Consider the following 8,406-nt stretch of genomic DNA (forward strand, 5'->3'; position numbering starts at 1 on the left):
TTTCTTCTGTGCATTGCGTCAGTTTTAGGGTTGCCGTGGGGGGGGGGGAGGGGGGTGGGCGAGGAGGAGGTTACCGTTAGATGTCTGCTGTAGCGAAAAATAGAGATGTATTTGCATCCCCTTTCAAATCCAACAGGTTCTATTTTAACTAATTGAGCTGCTGTCATGGTTATGCGTCTCTCTGTCTGTTGTTGAAATTCATTTATTTCATTTTATGAAAATAAAAGTCTTATAGTCTTATCGAGGCCACATAATGTCAAGAATTTAAATAAAGGGCTCTGATGTGACATATGTATACTCACAATGTGACTTTAGTGAGGCACAATTAAGCAGAAAATTTGTTGAACTAGACCTTTTTGGAGCAGAATTTAGTTTACAAAAAAATAATTCAACTGCTGCTCATATTCTTTTATTTGGAAACGATCTGTATATATTTGTCATCTTTATATTACATTGAATGACAAACAAAAAGATGATCAGCCACATAAGGTACATACATACAGTGATATATATATATATATAAATATATATATATATATATATATACATATATATATATATATATATATATATATATATATATATATATATATATATATATATATATATCTACCATGCACATATAATCTCTTTTGAAGGTAAGTTTCCCAAGATTTATATATTGATTTTTACATTATGTTACACGCTAGCCAAATACAAATGTATATAGCTATAAATGGAAAGCAAAGAAAATTTATTTTTATCGACAGCATCGACGTAATCTACCACACATGTTTACTTTTTAATAACGAGCCCTGGAGGCAAGGACTAGTTCTATTGATATGACTATATAATACACGGCGTCATAGATGAATGTAGACAATAGGGAAACTGGTAATGAATGTTACATACAACATCGATCCAATTTCCAGTGACCAAGACAACCGACGAGTTCTACAAAGATGAAAGTTAATTTATTACTTTATATGGTTTTCTGAAAATAGAAATGAATAAACAACGATAAGACATTGTTGTAATGTCAGACTCAAGCTATATCTATATATTATCGATTTCTATCTCATTATGCTGCAGAAACTCAATAGTCAACATTGGGAATATATATATATATATATATATATATATATATATATATATATATATATATATATGTGTGTTAGACATGCAGCACATTTGAGCACATCATGAGGAGTTATTTCATGAAAAATTGGATATTAAAATATAATTTATTTCAATGTTAATTGTTTATATATATATATATATATATATATATATATATATATGGACTATGCTATGCATTAACACTACATATGCTTTCATTAATAATAACACCCGATTTATCATGGTAACTGATTAACTAGCTGAAGATCAGTCAGCTATCCTCAACAAAGATATGATTACACAATGTATCATGTGTTCTGCAAATACCTTAAAGACCAACTATGGAGACTTTTCGCTGAACATAAAATCCCACCATTTTGCATGTATGTAATCCTTAACTCACTCCAATTACATCGCTGTAATTCACTTTACCCATTTCGAACGTTAAATACGTGAAAAATGGGAAGAAAAGTCAGCTTTTTATGAAACCTGTTTCAGACATTCCTGAAACATTCCGAAGACATCAGGTGACCATGTGACGTCACTGTTTGTATACCTCACTCACAACAATACTTTTAGTGTGTAAAGTTGTATACTTGAGCTGCCAAAAACATCAACGATATTACTCCTTTTCCCCCGAAATGCCACAATTCTGTGTTGTTGGAGGTTGCAGTTATACCTCATCCAACAAAAGCATCAGCTTTTTTAGATTTCCGAGTAAAAGAACCGACGTAAAACGCCGCAGACTTTGGATCAATTTTTGAGATCCACGCGGAAAGATTTTTCAGCACTCGGAGTATCTCATGCCCATGAGTCCACATGCATGACCCTGCCTCTGTGTAAGCTGCAAATGTCTCATTCTGCGAAAGTTATATTCTGTCGATAGCTGTGTCGGACCATGGCCGGACATAGCTAATGTGAAATTGACCGTAAACAAGCTCTGGGGGTGCCCCCTCCCCTTTTGAAATTTTTTCCCAATCCTGGAAAGGCCTACATGCAAAATGGTGGCATTTAGCGAGGCTTTTGTCACCTGAAAATTTCTCCAAAAATATGCATTTTTTTGTGAGTAACTTTAGTCAAATTAGAATGGAAGATACCAATTCACAGTTTTCGTATCACTAAAATATTACCTGCTGTGAAAGATCCAATTCCTTTGCTCAATTATTATATCGCGCTCTCTGACACAACTCCTGTTTTAGTCTGTATACACGCTGTTTGTGAAACGCACACGACATTGCTGTATGAGAACAAAATTCATCAAAATTTCCATTGACCATTGTAGCACTGCGTTATGGCTGACAAAATTTGGGTAGGCTATATTGTTTGAATGAGTTTTTGTTTGTTTGCCTATTTCAGTTGGGGGGGGCTAATGGGGGGCTGACTACTTCAGTGGGGGGGCTAAAGCCCCCCCCCCCCTTGGCGCCGCCACTGCTCTGGACGTCCTTACATGTAACATTATATCACGCAATTGACAGTATAATATTTACCGTAAGAGATAACCGTGTATACACCGTGCCTATAGGGTAGCATTGTTAGTACATGCATGGAGCTATAGCTCCATGGTACATGTATGGCTCACAGCATGAGTAAATAGTCATGCTATAGGATTTCATCACATTTATCTATTTCCTTTGTTGTATTCCAGTATCGTGAGTTCGTGATACATTGTGTTATATTGTCCGTTATGTTTATTCCGGCATCTGCATGGTCCAAGGAGTTGAATAAAAACGGTTCTATGTAGCGATCGGACGTTTTATTTCGTTAGTGACTGTCTTGTGATTGTAGGATGTAACTGGTCAAGGCCTGTTTCAACTAGACCTAACTCTATGGAATTACACATAGTCACGGTAGTATTTCGCCCAGGATTGAACGAGAAACGTGGATTTGGATATTCACTGCTAAATTTTGTTTATTGAAAGGATACTTTTTCTGTGTTTGTACTTTTGGATATTAAAACGAGTAAGTACTATGTTCAGCTGAAGCTTAGTCATTTATATGCTACCCTGGTCGATTCGGGTCAGCGTCTTCTGGTAGTTGTTCGATTATGTTTAGTGTCTTTTTGGTAATTCGTTGACAGTAACGTAAGCCATTTTCCCGTCACATATCACGCATGAGGCATCTTTTAGGTCTATTCTTCTGTTCAGTTTACGGTATCTTGCGATCAAACTGTATTACGGAATCGCCAAGCTGCTTGCATGTTCTACAGTATATTGTACCGTATACGGACCTATTGACGCTCCGCTATGTAAAAGATGCTTCCATTTGAGTGGAAATTTTGCTAATGAATTAACCAATTTAACTAAAATTTCTGCTTATAATTGTCTTAAAACTAGTTGTTAACCTTCATGTGTTCTTGTTTTAAGCTAACAGCTTTTCAAACGCTCGAAATTGGAAGTCAAAAACAGTACAATTGATCGCTATATGTGTACAAACAGTGCCTATATCAGCGTTTGATTTTCGCGGTATACAAACAATGACGTCACACGGTGACCAGAGGCTCCTTTGGGTCAATCTCTGTTTTCAGACATTCCAGAGGTTCATGTCACGTGACTACCCAAAATGTCCATTTTCGTGATCGTTTTTTGATGGGTTATAGTAGGTTTCGAAGATTATTTTTTACACATGTTGATTATGGGTATGTAAACTCCTAAATTAATGGAAAATCCCCCCCAAAAAAATTGCCTCCATAGTTGGTCTTCAAATGTATGAATTTGAGAATTGTACAATATAGCTTACATACATAAAAATGGAATCTAAAACTTGATTTTCCTTTGTAAATTATAAGTTTAAGTTGATCAGTAGCATGCTTAAAAAATTAAAAATTTCAGAGGCTTTCATCCTAGTGTAACCAGAGCAAAACCTGGTCAATTTTTTGTTGTTGTGTATGTTAATCGTTTTCTTTCACTTTCCTACTTTTGTTTTTATTTAATTGATCATTCCTTTAATTTTCTTATTTTGTTTTTATTCATTGGATAAAGAATTACTTTAGATTGAGAAGTTCCCTAAATTTTAACTTTTATTGCTAACTACTTCATGGCAACAGTTTGTGGTCAGGTGGCCCTGTGTGACCTGCCAATTTTTTTTATCGAAGTAATTTTTATGTGTGGTCCTTGTTTACTAGGAATACATGTGCTAGCTTCAAGAGTATATCTGAGTTTCCAATAGTTATATGATAATGGAGAAGGGATTAGGTTAGAGATGCTGGTGCACCAGATTAACATATTTTCTTAGACTAACAACATAGTTAGAATAGAGGATCTGTATTATCCTATGATCAAAGTTAAGTCAACACTTAAAACTCTTTACCCATGCATGTTGGTTTCATCCTGTATTTAGAAGCTTAGTGAACACCTTGAGCTGTTTAATTCATGAAGATTTTATTGAGAATAAACGTTTACTGATCACCCAAAGCAATACTTGAGTTTTGAGTTTGTAGCATATTTTGGGAGTGATACGGGTGATTGTCAGGTGTGTATCATTATCAACATATTCAATTTGTTTTGATTGATACAACAGCTACGAAAATTGAGATGTATTCATCTTCATATATGTAGCATTGCTCCACCCCCCTCCAACCGCACCATGATGAAATGTTTTAATGTTTATGTGGGACATTTTCTCAGTACAAGCCAAATTGAAAGAAGCTGTAGGTAATCATTCCATATAGTATAGATTAAAATGCTGTGGGCTAACATTGTTCAAACTCTGGGCCGAAATATGCACGTCACTGATTGCTGTTGAAGATGGACTTGGTGAAACAGGGCAAGGCGTTACCAGCGCATGCGCTAACATCTACACCATCCCAAGGAAGATCTTTCAAAACGTGAGCAATATTATAATCTGTCATGGTAAACTTAACAGCTAGGGTTAATATTTGATAGCCTCAAGAAAACAAGTTGAGGTTCGCTAAGTAGTTTGGTGTGCACATGAATTCAAAGCTGGGGAATTGGGCAACGGGGTGAAAATGTCCCCCAACTGTTTCGGGTATAATTCTGAACATTTTTGGAATACATAGAATCAGTTTAAAACGTCAAATGGTTGAATTCTGAGGCATAAATTCAGGTAGATACAACTAGCTCTTAATGTAAGTTTGTGCTAATGAAAAAAAAAACTCGAAAATTTCCCCGACTGAATTAGATAGTGACATGATCCCCCACCCTTCGGAAAGAAAATTAAACTTTAGACGTCAACTGGTGCATTCTGAGACATATCTAGACTATATGTCTATAGAAGCAGGAGGTTTTGCTACTAAATGATTTGAGATTACAAAGGGAGGTGGGAGCGAAGGGTACATACGTAGTAGTGGTCCTATTCTTCCCCAGAAGAAATGCAAAATTCCCCAACCATGAACCGTTTCCCCCCGAATGACGACATTTGTGCAGCTGGTTGTTATTCATTTTCTCACCCAGCCTTCTTTGGGAAGTGGAAAGTTTCAGAAACTAAGCAGAATTATATTGTTACATTTCGGTAAATTAAACAGTGCGCAGCATCTTCGTATTACGGAACATGGTAATAATTGTGCAACTTTGGTACACAGTCATTTTGGGTTTAAATTATAAAATGTTTCCTTCTAAAATGTTAACCAATAATTCTCTTTTGCGGAATATACAGAATATTTTGTAGCATATATCCTTCTCAAACTGAAATAAATATTTAGCACGTCTACGACACGTGAAACGTGTCATACAATCGGTATATAGACTATGAAAAATCGTTGATCCATGACACGCCCACCTGTATTTGCATATTGTCACTTTTTTCAGGAATTCCCCAGTATGTTAACAACTTCTTTTGATCGTGACCTCGAGGTTACTTTGTGATACATCACATTTGGGCCGTTTCGAGTTGTATTATACTTGCATATACACAGAGTACCGTGTAACGACACGTGGGATACCGGTAATTCATACAAGAAAAATTGGTGCAAACTGTGTTATGTGCAGTTGTTGTTATATTGTTTTGAAGTACAATATTTTTTACATCAACCTTTGGGTGAGATCTTTACGATAAATTAGGTCACTCTAAAAACAAGAGTGGATTTTCACTCGTTTGGAGTGAATTCTCACTCTTTCTGAGAGTGTAGTAGGTGATCACTCCATGAAGAGTGCAATTCACTCTTCTAAAAGAGTGAGAATGTTCACTCATTCAAAGAGTGAGTTTTTCACTCTAAAAGAGTGGGCTGTTTCACTCTATAAAGAGTGAGAATCACTCTTTTAAAAGAGTAAATTTCACTCTTTAAAGAGTTAATGATATTTTACTGCTGATTTTGATTAACGGGATTGATAGAATGAGTTTATGACTCAATGGGAAGGCCCTATCTATTCACAGAAATATGGCTATTGTACAAGGATGCATCCAAAGATCAAGACAATTGAAGGGACTACTACACTAGATTTGGACACTGTTAAAAAAATATAAAAAAGACAAAGACAACAATTTATGGTATTAAATATATATTAAACAGTGAAAAAGATACCAAATTTCACATACAAACACAGACTGAAGCAAAATTACAAACGTACAAAGGCACAAAAATATGCAATGAATGATTCACTCACCCCACTTGTATGTTCCTCTTATACAAATGTGATTTTCTTATAATTAAAAATAATTCTAGTTACGTCCATGAAACATGTATCAAAGTGTGCTGGCAATACCTCAAAAATGTTTTTACAAATAACGCAATCTTACAATTTCAATTTGCTATATGCAAACATTGATCATTTTCGAACTCGTTTTTGCGCCTTCATAAATCTGTGAAAAATATATGAAGAGCAACAATCACACTGGGATACTACTGTCTATGAACGGTGAAACGAATATGTTACAGCACAATGGTAAATTCCTGACAGATAGAAATTAAACGCTCCGTCCTATGTACATCTAAACCCGTCAACCCTCTGGGTGGCAAAACTTTTAGGTTTAGAATAGTAATTTATGCAAACATTTGAAAGGAAATTAACTACTATAAATTCATATTAAGGCACTAGTAAATATATTTAAATAATTTTTTTTTTTTTTAAATATCTTTAACTATGGGAATTGGATCACAACTATTCAATTTGGTTTTGCAAACAATCCCCTCCCAAAAGAATTTCCTATGATAGGGTACTCATAACTGAGTTTTAAAGTTCAAAATAATGGTGGCGTCTGAAAACCATCTAGCAGTGTCCAATTTTTAAACAGATGCATTGGGACCATGTAAAGTAATAATGTAATTAAAATGAATGAAAATATCAAAATAGAAAGTGAGTCTAGTGGTATAAACTTGGAGTTCATACTATGCTATTGAATAAATCCTTTACAAAGAATGCATAATCTATTAAAGGTTATATATATTACAGGTTATATATATATTAAGGTTATATTATATATTATATTATACATTATAAGGTTTTATATATATATATATATATATATATATATATACATATATACATATATATATATATATATATATATATATATATTTGGGGGGGGGGGTAGGTCTATGATATTTCAACTGAAGTAATAGCTACCTGTCTACATACCTTTAATCTTTGAAATGTATGAATGCTCACACATTTGCCAGAGAAACATTTGCCAGAGACCTAACTTGTGGAGTTACCTCATATGGTCTTACCATGTACCTTAAATATAAGCTCTTCAAAAATATTTTAAAATGTTGTGTCCACAGCCTACCTGAAACGACAAAGTTATTTCAAAACATTATTACCCAGTTTAATAGAGCAATATTTAATCTGTTATGGTAGGCTTAACAGCTAGGGTTAATATTTGATAGCCTCAAGAAAACAAGTTGAGGTTCGCTAAGTAGTTTGGTGTGCACAGGATTTCAAAGCTGGGGAATTTTAGCCGGGGATTTAAAATGTCCCCCAACTGTTTTGGGTATAGGTCTGAACATTTGTGGAATAAATAGAATCAGTTTAAAACGTCAAATGGTGAACACAAGTAGCTGTCAAAGTAAGTTTGTGCAAATGAAAAAAAAACTCGAAAATTTCCCCGACTGATTTAGATAGTGACATGATCCCCCACCCTTCGGAAAGAAAATTAAACTGTACACGTCACCATCCTGGTGCGTCCTGAGGCATATCTAGACTATTTGTCTATAGAAGCAGGAGGTTTTGCTACCAAATACTTTGAGGTTACAAAGGGAGGTGGGTGGGAAGGTACATACGTAGTAGTGGTCCTATTCTTCCCCAGCAGAAATGCAAAAGTCCCCCAACTGAACCGTCCCCCCTCCCCCAACTGATGACATTTGTAAAGCTGGTTGTTATTCATTTTCTCACTCAGCCTTGTTTGAAAATTCGA

The sequence above is a fragment of the Apostichopus japonicus genome, chromosome 17 (genome assembly GCF_037975245.1).
Source record: "Apostichopus japonicus isolate 1M-3 chromosome 17, ASM3797524v1, whole genome shotgun sequence".
Taxonomy (NCBI): domain Eukaryota; kingdom Metazoa; phylum Echinodermata; class Holothuroidea; order Aspidochirotida; family Stichopodidae; genus Apostichopus; species Apostichopus japonicus.